Consider the following 13454-nt stretch of genomic DNA (forward strand, 5'->3'; position numbering starts at 1 on the left):
CACCATCATAGAATGCGCTGGAAGACGCTCAAGGAAGGGATCCAACAGCTGAGGCAAGTGGCAGTATTGGAGGTACTCTTTGGGAGGGATGGACGACACAATAATGACCCCGACAAGGTCAGGTGTACAGGACAAATGCTGTGGAGTCTAGCAAATCTTGGGCCATCTCAATACACCACTTTCATTGCAACAATCAATGCTGACGCTCACCGAGAGACAGTGGGCTCTGTTGCCAACAAACTTAGGAATTTTGAGAGTATGATTAATGGTCCAATGCAGGCTCATATCTCAGCTGTGATTAAGGAGTTTAAAGAGGAGATGAGGGAGGAGATAAGGAAGGTTAATGCAGCACCCGTGAGAGTCACAGGCCCCAGAATCAGTGCCCAACAATCCCCAGCTAGAGAGAGAGGGTACACCCCAAGGGCTAATCTGTGGTTCTTCCTGCGTGACCATGGGGAAGACATGGGGAGGTGGGATGGGAAACCCACTTCTGTCCTGGCAGCACGGGTCCGTCAACTCAAGGAGGGAAACTCTAACCGGGGGAGTTCCACCAAAGTGAAGGTAGCCTCAACCTCCCGTGACCAAGCTTGTGGGTACGATCTGTCAGACCCCCTTGAAGGGACCTCTAGTATGTATGCCCAGGAAAGGAATGATAACCAGTGTTAGAGGGGCCCTGTCTCTAGCCAGGGAGAGGCATGGGAAAACCGGATCTTCTAAACACTGTAGATCCGATGGCCTGCCACATCAGAGCCACAAAAATATGATGCTTTAGTTGATACTGGTGCACAGTGTACTCTGATACCATCGGGACATGTGGGGGCAGAGCCTGTTTCCATTGCTGGTGTGACAGGGGGATCACAACAATTGACTCTGGTGGAAGCCGAGGTGAGCCTGACTGGGAAGGAGTGGAAGAAACATCCTATAGTGACTGGCCCAGATGCTCCGTGTATCCTAGGCATAGACTTCCTCCAGAACGGCTATTACAAAGACCAAAAGGGACTCAGGTGGGCTTTTGGAATAGCTGCTGTAGAGGCAGAAGACATTAAGCAATTGAACACCTTGCCTGGACTGTCAGAAAACCGCTCTGCAGTAGGACTCCTAAGGGTGGAATGAACAATGCGTGACAATTGCGACCTCGACAGTGCACCGCCGGCAGTATCGGACGGATCGAGATGCCGTGATCCCCATCAACAAAATGATTCGGGAGCTGGAGAGCCAAGGGGTGGTCAGCAAAACCCACTCACCCTTCAACAGCCCCATCTGGCCTGTGCGCAAATCTGACAAAGAATGGAGATTGACTGTGGACTATCGTGGCTTAAATGAAATGACTCCATCGCTAAGCGCTGCTGTACTGGATATGCTGGAACTCCAGTACGAGCTGGAGTCCAAGGCAGCAAAGTGGTATGCCACCATTGATATTGCTAATGCGTTTTTCTCCATTCCTCTGGCAGCAGAATGCAGGCCTTAGTTTGCTTTCACCTGGATGGGCATGCAGTGCACCTGGAACCGACTGCCCCAGGGGTGGAAACACAGCCCCACCATCTGCCATGGACTGATCCAGGCTGCACTAGAAAAGGGTGAGGCTCCAGAACACCTGCAATACATTGATGACATCATTGTGTGGGGGAGCACAGCGGCAGAATATTTGAGAAAGGTGAGAAGATCATCCAGATACTACTAGAAGCTGGCTTCGCCATCAAGAAGAGCAAAGTCAAGGGACCTGCCCGACAAATCCAGTTCCTGGGAGTGAAATGGCAGGATGGACGGCGCCAGATTCCCACTGAGGTCATCAACAAGATCACAGCTATGTCCCCACCAACCAGCAAAAAGGAAACACAAGCTTTCCTAGGTGCCATAGGTTTCTGGAGAATGCACATTCCCGAGTATAGCCAGATTGTGAGCCCTCTTTATCTGGTTACCCGAAAGAAGAATGATTTCCCCTGGGGCCCTGAGCAGCAACAAGCCTTCACCCAGATCAAGCAGGAGATCGCTCATGCTGTAGCCCTTGTCCCAGTCAGGACGGGACCAGAGGTCAAGAATGTGCTCTACTCTGCAGCCGGGAACCATGGGTTGTCCTGGAGCCTTTGGCAGAAAGTGCCTGGGGAGACTCAAGGCCGACCACTGGGATTCTGGAGCCGAAGTTACAGAGGGTCTGAAGCCAACTACACTCCCACAGAGAAGGAAATCTTGGCTGCCTTTGAAGGAGTTCAAGCCGCCTCGGAGGTAATTGGCACAGAAGCACAACTCCTCCTGGCACCTTGACTACCGGTGCTGGGGTGGATGTTTAAAGGAAAGGTTCCTACCACCCACCATGCCACTGACGCCACATGGAGCAAATTGATTGCCCTCATCACTCAGCGCGCCCGTATTGGAAACCTGAATCGCCCTGGGATTTTGGAGATAATTACGAACTGGCCAGAAGGTGAAAACTTTGGTCTCACTGATGATGAGGAGCAGGTACAAGTGGCAAGGGCTGAAGAAGCTCCACCATACAACCAACTACCAGAAGAGGAGACCTGCTACGCTCTTTTCACTGATGGTTCCTGTCGCATTGTAGGGATGAACCAAAAGTGGAAAGCAGCCGTATGGAGCCCCACACGCCAAGTTGCACAAGCTACCGAAAGAGAAGGTGGATCAAGCCAACTCGCTGAACTCAAGGCTGTTCAGCTGGCTCTGGACATTGCTGAAAGGGAGAAGTGGCCAAAGCTCTACCTTTATACTGATTCGTGGATGGTAGCCAATGCTCTGTGGGGCTGGCTGGGAAGGTGGAGGAAGGCCAACTGGCAACGTAGAGGAAAGCCAATCTGGGCTGCTGATATATGGAAAGACGTTGCCTCTTGGGTGGAAAAGCTAACGGTGAAAGTCCGTCATGTAGATGCCCATGTCCCCAAAAGTTGGGCGAATGAGGAGCACCGAAAGAATGAGCAGGTAGATCAGGCAGCAAAAATAGAGGTGTCAAAGATAGACTTAGATTGGCACCATAAGGGGGAGTTGTTCCTGGCTCGATGGGCTCATGATGCCTCAGGTCATCAGGGCAGAGATGCCACCTACAAGTGGGCACGAGACCGAGGGGTGGATCTAACCATGTACAGTATTTCTCAGGTGATCCATGACTGTGAGACGTGTGCTGCCATCAAACAGGCCAAGAGAGTGAAGCCCCTATGGTATGGTGGGCGGTGGTCCAAGTACAAGTATGGGGAGGCCTGGCAGATTGACTACATCACACTGCCCCAGACACGCCAAGGCAAGCGTGACATGCTGACCATGGTGGAAGCCACCACTGGATGGCTGGAGACTTTCCCTGTACCTCATGCCACTGCCCCGAACACCATCTTAGGCTTGGAAAAGCAAGTCCTGTGGAGACACGGCACACCTGAGAGAATTGAGTCTGACAACGGCACCCATTTCAAGAACAGCCTTATCAACACCTGGGCCAGAGAACATGGTATCGAATGGATATATCATATTCTTTATCATGCTCCAGCTGCCGGCAAAGTTGAATGGTGCAACAGACTCCTTAAGACTACCCTGAAGGCACTTGGTGGGGGAACATTTAGAAACTGGGAAATTAACCTGGCAAAAGCTACCTGGATGGTCAACACCCAAGGGTCTGTCAATCGAGCTGGCCCTGCCCAGTCAGAACCCTTACACACAGTAGATGGAGATAAGATCCCTGTAGTACATATGAAAGATATTTTAGGGAAAACTGTTTGGATTAATCCCACCTCAGGCAAAGACCAACCCATTCGTGGGATTGTCTTTGCTCAAGGACCTGGTTACACTTGGTGGGTAATGCAGAAAGATGGGGAGACCCGCTGTGTACCACAGGGAAACTTGGTCTTAAGTGAGAACTGGGTGTAAGATTTCATTGTGTGCAGATGGAAATAGAATAAGGGGTGGATAATGTCCTGGTTTGTAAGATAAGCTTGTAATCTATTTGCCATCTGTTGGAGGTTGGGAAGGTTTGTTATTTCTTCCAAGAACAGTGGTTTGCTCTGAAGAGGTAATCGTTTGTTAATGGGCCATTGACTGGCTCAATGCAGGGCTGGTAACGTAACACCATCCCATTGTGAGATGCTCCACCCAGAGGGGGAAGCCAAGCACTCTTTTATTGGATATAAGGGGGTACCTTTTTGGGGACAGAGCAGCTCTCTCTCTTTGAGGGATTCCCAGAGAAACGGCTGGAGTGGGGTGAGGCGGCGGAGCTCGGAAGCGGCCCCGGCGCAGAGGAAGACCGGCCCAACTGCCACCAGATCTTCAGAGAAAACTATACCCTTCTAAAGATCACCACTTCAGCTGCAATTCATCAGCCACTGCAAGAGGAGCAGCTGTCATTTCAACTGGACTGCTACCAACACCCCGAATCCTCAGGTTGTGGACTTTATCACTAGTTTTGTTTGTACCAATTGCATTTGCCTTTTAAAATTGTTATTTAGTTTCTCCTAGTAAAGAATTGTTACTCCCATTCCCATATCTTTGCCTGAGAGCCTTTTAATTTAAAAATCCTGGTAATTCGGAGGGAGGGGGTTTACCTTCTCCATTGCACAGGAGGCTTTTGCCCTCCTTCACAGACTCCTGCCTTGTCAAACCAAGACACAGAGGACTGGCAGTCCAACTTGTCAAAACCGAATTCCCAGTGTGAGCATGACATGACAGAAAAGAAGGTATTTATAACACATGCACATACCCAATCAGCCAAATTTGGTTTTGGGAAGATCAATAACATCTGTTCACCACAGCTGCAAAGCCTTTAGGACTTTGGGATTTGTCCCAACCAGTAAGGTGCAGCAGGTGAAGCCTTGGTTGGCACTGATCAGAATTGCTTTTGCAAGGTGTGTGCACTTGATAGAAGAATCATGCAAGGCTTTGCCTATGCAATCATGTCCTCAATGGACAGCTTGAGTGATGAAATTGAACTCAGGTCCAAATTGCATCCTCAAAGCTTTCAAAACAATTGAGTGAAATTGACCCAGTTCAGAAAGGACCAAATTCAAAACACTTGAGAAACCTCTGTAATGCCATGAAATCTCTGAAATGCCATGGCCACAGCCCTTAATTCAATCACTTAGGCTGAGGTTGATTTGTGGCTTTTCAGTACTTTGAGCTGCTAGTGAAAACACAGCTCTTTCTGCCTTTTTTTTATTCTTTCTCCTCAAAAGAGCCAGCAGCACCTGCAGGCTCTAGAACCCAGCGGTGCTTAGCAAGGCGGGGGACCCAGCCCAGTGGGCAGGGCCAAGTGTCCCAAACCCGGCCGGGTGGGCAGGGAGCCCAGGCTCTCTGCTGAGCCAAGATGAGCTCAGCTCGGCACCCTCTCCCAGCCTCTCTTTGGTACCTCTTGGGGCCCCTGGATCTGAGATCCCTGGGACACTCCATGACCACCGACAAATGGGCGACCCCTCCCAATCCTATACTTCAGTGCATGCCCCCAACAGGCTGCGAGAAACCCGGCAATTCCTTCGGGTTTCCGACCTCCCCCCACCCCGCCTAGCAATGGGTCTTTCCACAGCTTCTCTGCATCCCGCTCTGCGAACAGGAGCAGGACGCGCAGGGTTCGAGAAAGGGGGGGTTTCCTGGAGAATATAAAACTCCAGCCAGGCTCCGGGGCTCCTGGCACCACCCATGCCTGCCCAGTACAAGGGGCTGCTCCTCTCTCCCAGTGTGTCTGCGCTGCTGCGGTCCACAGTCACTCATTGCTCAGCTCCCTGATTCGCGGCCCCATCCCTCTCCCCCCCCAACTCTGGGACTGGCAGCCGGCAGTGCTGCTGCGAGCCAAGCCGGTGCTCCCTCCCGCCGCTTCTGCCTCAGAGGGACAGAGTTCGGTGCAGTCTGGAGGAAGCAAAGGGAGTGATGGGCTGGATTCAGGCTCTGAAACAAACAGGCTGGATTCATTGTCCATCACCGAGCTCTCGGCTGCTTGATTGCAGGGCGGAGTTGCTGGTGATGAATAGGCTGCAGAGGGCGCAACGGCAGGAGCTGTTGCACCCTGCGGGCAATGCCCCCCCGCCATGAGCAGCGCGGGGGGAGCAGTCTGCCCCACGGTGTGCCACGCCGCCAGCTCCGGCAGTGCGGGTGGCGTGGCCGCGTCTTTCAGCATTGGCCGCGGCACTTCTACCGATTCTGGGGTTGGCGGCGGCGCTCCTGGCGCTGGTGACTGCAGCAGCAGGCATGCTGTCAGTTCCGTTATGGTGGGAGGAGCAAAAGGCACAGCTGCTGCTGTTGCTGGAACGGCGAGCTGCGAGGACGCTGGACTCCAGGACGGTTTGGATGGATGGAGATGAGAGATCTCTGAAGGCTGCTCTTAGAATATATGGTTTATTAGAGAGGGTGAAAGGCTCTGCTTGGAGTCGCAAGACGCGACATTTGGCAGGCCTTGGGGGAAGGGAGAGGCAAGGGGTAGAGGGAGATAAGAGAGGATGCCGAGGGAGACAATCTTCCAGGAGAGGGGAAGTTCCAAGAGAGTGTCTGGCTCCTCAGGGACTCCTTATCAGGGGGCTTCAAGGTGGGCTGGAACAAGACTTAGGCCAATGGGGTCACAGATACCAGATGCTTCAAGGGAGGGTTACAGATGTGGGATGAACTATACACTGGGGGGTGAGATAGAACATTCCTTTTAACCTTTGGGCCTATCTCTAGGTAAGGACATTGTTCAACCAGAAGGGGGAATTGTCTTCATCCTGGCTGTACTATTGTTTTCTACTTGTTCAGTAACTAAGGTTTGGTATCTCAAAACTTGTTACCAACTCAATCTTTGTATTTTCTAAGTATTTTTCCAGGCAATCATATTTATAAGGCTTTCCTATTTCATCTTCCCCAACAGCGAGCGACGCGGCGAACCCTGCTGCTGGCAGGGGCGGCGCCATGGCAGGCGGAGCGTGGAAAACAGTCATCGCCCCTGGCGTGGGAGCCAGTCCCACAGAGGGAAGGGCAGAGAACAACATGGGGGCCCCGCCCCAGGTGTTCTACTGCACGGCCGCCGCTGGCACCATAAAGGAAATAAAATCAGCCGGTCCAAACGGCGTGCAGAGGGGCAGACCGAATGGCAGTTGCATCTGCCCCATCAACACAGTTGAAACCCCTGCGGGTGGCGGTGGGTGTGCCAGGGGATGGGCCAAAGGCTGCACTGGCGTCTGCGCAGGCTCCATCAGCAAAGGAGTCAGGGGGGCGGCAAACCCCCCTCCGTGAAGTGCCACGGGCAGCGCTGGCCCCCTCGCAAATGCAGTTTGGAAAGCAGGGAGCTGCGGAGCCACGGGCAGTGGCGGCTCCTGCCAGTCTGGGGCCACCCCGTGCAGTCTTTGCAATGCTGGGTGTGCTGAAGCTGGTAGCTGTGGCCAAGGCACCCCGGCTTCCTTCTGAAAGGCAGATGATGTCACCATCACCGTGCTCTGGGCAGGGTGCGCCTGTGCAGCCAGTCGCTGTACGGGCTGTGGTGCGGTCTGTGTCCGGAATCCCGAAATGTCCAGGTAGGAACCGCTGCCTCTGTCCAGGGCTATGTCGATGCCCACCCAGATTGAAGCCAATTTGGACGCTATAATGACCCCTTTGCGCATCTGCGTTGTGAGACAGCGTCCCAAGTCGAGCCAGACCTTATGATCAAAGGGGCACCTAGGATTTGCAGAAAATCCTTGGTACCGAGCCCAACCCCGGAGTCTGACCAGATCTTCATTAGAGAGCCAACCTCCCACAAGAGGGGTGCAGGCTTGGCAGTCAAGACTGCTCGCTCCACTGCAGATGGCTGTTTTCCCATTGTTAGGAAACCTCCCGTTAGCAGACATCCACTTTTAGAGACAAGACAGTCCGCTACTCCAGGGAAAACCCGTCCCACGCAGTTCCGACTTTTAAAAGCCAATACACAGTCCAAATAGGACCAAGCCTTCTCCGGAAGGCATGCGGTTTCAGCGTTACCTTTCTTAAGATGGCAAAGGTGTCTGAGCACAGTGTCCAGGCTGTTGGCGTGGAACCGCGCCAGAGGGAGACCCCCCGCAAGACGCCAGGTTAAGGTCTGCAACCGAGGCTGGCAATTCCACGTCAGGTCACCAGATGATGCTGTTGGGGCAGGATGGGATGAAATGACTCCACTTCAGAAGGCTGTGAGAGTATAACTGATTTATTTCAAAATGCATCACTCTTTATACAGAGCTTCATGCAGACCAACTCTATTGGTCCTGAAGTGAAAACAACTTACCCATTGGTGCAGAGTGAATGACGCATGGTGGTAGAACTTAACTATAAACAATATGAACAATTAGAGAGATAAAGAACCTTATTTACATTCTTTCTCAGGCTTCTGCCTGGTTAGAAACTTTCCGTTTCTCTCTTTGAATGAATCTGAGACTGACATCACTGTGCCTATAATCAACTGAGAAGTAAAAAAAAAAAAAAAAAAAATCCAGCAAGCCCAATTGAAATGTTATTTTTTCATCTAAATATGGTACAAACATTGCTTTCAAATTCCAGCCCAAAGATAATTTGTTTCGTCACTTTATCTCTGCAGTCAATTCATATGAATTCCACACAGTTTTAGAAACACACTTCTGTCAATACATCAAAACAACTAACTAAACAACACATTAATTCTGCTAGCCCTATCCATTTTTTCAGTAGGCATCAGAATGCAAAGGTAACAATATTTGAAACTGGAGATAAAAGTAGCCATAAAAATCTAAGTAAATTTGAGGTTGCTTTTTTCTTATGTAATAACACATGAAACTTACCACGGACATTTTCAGTTAAAATATTACAGATGAGCAAACGAATCAATATTTTTATGTAACCAGATGTCAGAAAGACAGGAATCAATTTCTTTTACTATTCACGGTTCAAGGCAATTCACATCTTTTTCAGTCTGAAGATAAAAAACAATATTGAAAGCTTAATCTTTTCCAAGAGTTGTCGTTATTCTCATACATTACCCGTAAAGAATTGGAATGGTTATTTTTCCCAGCAGCAACCAGAAACCCAGCACTCACGTATCAGTTAATGCATTGATTTTGTCATATGCAAGTACGAACACAATGGCAGTCGAGCCATTTGATCTGAGGAAAAGCTGTGTACAACCACCCTAACTGAAGAGCACACTTCAGCTAGAGCGGTTAATCCTAATCAAGTAATCTTTAAAATACATTAATATCCTGAAAGACACAACAGAACTAACTTTATAAAACAGATTTTAAATGGCTAATAATACAACACAAATATAAATGTCTCTTCCAACAAAAGAAAAAAAACAGTTGATTAAATACTGTGTCACCACCATCATCCAACCATTTTACTACTCATTTGCCCTTGGAACCGATTTTTGTCTCCCAGATGTCCCTTTGTTAGTGTTATCTTGAGCTGAACACCACTCAGCAAGAGTGTTCTTCTGTTTCTCTTCTAGAATGCAAAGTATTCCCCAAGAAAGTTTTAGAGTCATCTTTATTATCCATTGTTTTCTACTAAAAAAGATAGTTACAGCAGGTTTTACCAAGTTTTACCTATCCAACCTCTCTTATTTAATCTAGAATGTCACTACAAGTCCAACATAAATGACATATTTAAGTGTATTCAAAGTGCACCACTACAAACAAGAGCTATAAGAATGAGGTTAAACCAACCACTTTGGTGTTTAACCCCCGAAGCCTCCATTATTCCAAACCAATGCATTCAAAGGGTCCTCCTTAAGTAATCACCTTCCCCACAATCTCAGCCCAGATCTTTTTCCAGAAATGGAATGCTGAAGACAAGTGATACAGTCCCTGCATGTAACAACTCACTTTTCTACACAAGTGGAAAAAAAATTAGAAAACACCAGTGTCTTAACTGAACTCTTCTGTCCCCAGTGATCAGAGATGAGCACTGTGATAAATATACAGTTTGGACTGTATGTTATAGTTTTGGGGTTTGAATTTTTAAATTTTTTTTCTTTAAATAATCACTGGGATCATTACTTTCAGGTGCCAGGAAAACTTGTGAAGCAGTATCTACTTAATCAACTGAAAATCAATGATGTTTAGCTCAAGGGTGTTAACACTTACGAAAAAATACATCCATGTCTGAAGAAAGCAGTGAAAAATGTTACTAAAGGGAACAACTTGTCCATTTAGTGCAAGATGTGCAAAACCCTGCCTGCTTTAATAGCTGCACTTTAATTTACACCCAAAGGTACAGAGCATGCTATGCTTCTTTAGAATTCATGTGGGCAGAGCCCCCAGTTATATATAACTCTACAACATAATAATTAGAAAAAAGATAACATTCATCAACTGAAAGAAAAAATAATGCAACCACTGAATCAAAAATATTTTTTAAAATTGCATAAACTATTTCAATAACGTAAATACTGAGAGCTTAAAGATACTTGCTGTCATCTAATCACATCTCATTTAATCTCCTCACTTTGGAATTTTAACAGAAAATAATCCTGGTAATTCTTTGTTCAATCAATCAATGATTCTCATTGCCAACCCTTACAATTAACAAGTCCACCCACCTTGCTGATTCTCTTCTTTGTACTTCACTATCTCTTTGTTTGTATACCCAGTGCTTTGTAAAATGTCCTCCAGAAACATCTCTTGAACTTCAGAAGGTCTCCCTTGGACTAAAAATGTGGGAACTCAAAATGTCTCTCAGACATTTTTAGAGGTTCCAGGCCGTGGTCAGACGCAGTCTGGACCCCGGCAGGCAGCTGGATTTAGCTGTGATTTCGAGTTTGAGCCATGGAATGAATTACCAACTTTGAAGGTGGAACAAGCAGTCACAAAATGCTAGATAGTATAGTAAATGTAGTCACAAAGTAGAGGGAAAAATTTTTTGGTAGTGTACAGGGGGGTTTTAGTGCATGTACAGGGGGGTTTTTACTTTGTACATGGGGGTCAGAAGTTCTAAGATGGAGGAAAGTGGGCTGAACCCATCCTTCTTCTTTCTTCTTCCTTACCTCCATGTTCTTGGTGATGTTGGCACTCACAGATTGGTTTAGAATAGAAAAAACACTTGGTAACGTAGGTAATAGGTATTGGGGAATAATTGTAAACATGCTATACGTAATATATCTTATAAAAGATAGCAGCAGCCCTGGGCGGGGAGAGAGGAGAAGAAGACACCAGACAGTCAGGGTGTCAGGAGTGTGTGCTTCTCTGCCTGGGCTGCTGACCAAAGGGCCGCAGCCCGAGAACCTAATCTGTTAGATAACTAGCAATAAATCATCTTGAGACTGAACAAGAAGAGGCTGCGGAGTTTTTCTTTGGGAACACGGGTTGGAGGAGAAGCTTTACCACCACACGAGACCCCAAACCAAACCCGGGGTTCTCACATCTGGCGTCCCTCTGGGTGGGCACCAGCAAGAAGACCGAAAAGAAACATCAAACAACCTCCAACCTGCATCAGCAGTGAAGAAAAAAAAGAGAAGAGCAGAGCACACACTCGCCGTAAATTCCAAGAAGAGAGGGAGCGGACAGCTCGAGATAAGAACCTGACCTTCACCGAAACAACTCGCCTCGGGGACTTTCCAGGGAGGAGACAACCCAGAAGCGCGCCTGGGATCTCTTACCTGTGACCTGCTGGACGGTGATCAGTGCCATCTCCGGACTGACCTCGGGCCGACACAGCTTTTGGTGAGAACGGTCAAAATTAAGAACATGGGGGAGGAATCCTCCCAAGAGGAAAAAGAAATAGTATCTGCCTTCCAGGGCATCATCTCTGCCCATCCGGTGGAGATTGCTCAAAAGGAGATGAAAGATTTATTATTATGGGTGAGGTGTAACTTCCCACACTCAGATCCAGATTTATTCTATGAGCCAAATTTTTGGCAGGAAATTAATAAGCAATTATATTATCAGGCTATAAAAAATAATAAGCTTGCCGCAAAATTTTATCTTCAGCAAGAACAGTTTTAGAGTCACTCTCACAACGTGGCAGCTCAAGCCAGGCAGCTACAGCTCCTGGTGACAAACAGGGGGGAGGACAGTCCGGCCAGCAGCTTGGGACAGCCCCTCTCAACACAGACACAGGTCAGGCAGGATTGCTTCCTGTGGAAAATCAGGGAGATGATACCCCATCGCGTCCCATGTCCCCAGGTTCTCACTGTTCCTCAGTTTCCCAAGAGTCCCTAAGCTCCTCCGACACAGAAATTCCCCAGACGGAGGCGGGCGAGCCAGGCACAGCCGCGACCCTCAGTGGGGTGAAGACATTGCCCAAGTCCAAACCCATGGTGGGCGGGGGGGGGCAGCGGCGGCGGCGGCAGCAGCCCCAGTGGGGGAGGGTGCGAACGTGAGTGTAGAGCAGGGGGAGGAGGGAGAGGAAAGTGCCTCCACATCTGCGCAGGCTGGGAGTTCAAAACAGCCCGCGCAGAAAGCGAGGCCGGGGAGAGCGGCGGGGGCGGGACGGATCGGGGTGAAAGCGGGGGGTGCGAGTGCGATGGTGGTACGCTCGGAGCACCCGGTGATGTGTTCAATGTTGAGAATCCGTGAGGCCGCAGAAGCGGCCGCCCAAAGGGCGTGGGAACTTAGCTCCCTGACCGCGGCAGCCAGGGCTGCTGAGGAAGTGGCAGAAGGACAGCGGGAGGCGTTCCTCGCTGCAGCTCAGGCGGTGGGCATGCGCGCGAAGGTTGAGCAGAACCCGACAGCCATGGGTGCAGGGGATTTCTCAAATTTCGAACGCGCGGGACAGGCACACAGGGGGCGGAGCCGGCACACGCCGGCTGTAGGTGCTGGCATGGAGCCAGGAGACAGGCAAAGTGAGACGGAAACATCGGGGCTGGAATGGGAACAGGAGGGTGATTACGTCAGTCTTGGGGGAGTTGGCAGTGGCTCTGATTCGGAGGCGGTGCGGGGCGGAGCGAGGCCAAAGCATAGCCTGGGTTGTTGCAGGAGTGTTCACTCCCCTGAGATGACGAAGGCAGGGATGGGGCGTGGCCAGGAGGTAAACATTCCTCAGGGCACCGTTCCGTCACAGTTCCCATGGCAACAGACAGCCCAAGCCCACGGCCAATCCCTGTCAGCTTCTGACATGACCAAATTAGAACAGTTGTTACAACAAGAGTCAGTTTCATCAACTGCAGGGATTGCAAACGTGAATCAGTTATTAGGAGAAATGCTCAAAGGTTTATCGGGAATTAGTGCGGGATTTGCAAATGTAAATCAGTTGACAGAAGAGATGCTAAAATGTTTGTCAGAAGTGCAAATTGAAGAGCAAAGTGCGGTTCCGACCTCAGCTGGTCAGGCGGCAGCGCCATCTAGCGGCGGAACCACAACATTGCAACAGGCTTCGCAGAACTTGTCCGGTCGAGGCACTGCGCCACCCCGTGGTGGGACTGTAACATTGCAGGACTTTTTTCCAGTCTCTTATAAGAAAAAATCCAGGGTGAAAAAAGTCACATCTGCACGGCAGCAGGAACCTCCACTGACACCGGAACAGTGCGGGACTCAGGACACTTCTGCTGAGGCGCAGCAACGGGAGGAAACGATACGCATCACCGCTTC

At 49.6% G+C, this 13454-nt stretch overlaps 1 pseudogene; it reads right to left on the reverse strand.

The window, feature by feature from the left end:
• LOC144245861 (3'-5' RNA helicase YTHDC2-like) overlaps nt 1–8208 on the reverse strand; it is a 62163-nt pseudogene extending 53955 nt beyond the window's left edge.
• Between the last annotated feature and the right edge of the window lie 5246 nt (nt 8209–13454).

This window comes from Lonchura striata, chromosome W (genome assembly GCF_050655825.1).
Source record: "Lonchura striata isolate lonStrDom1 chromosome W, ASM5065582v1, whole genome shotgun sequence".
Classification (NCBI taxonomy): Eukaryota; Metazoa; Chordata; class Aves; order Passeriformes; family Estrildidae; genus Lonchura; species Lonchura striata.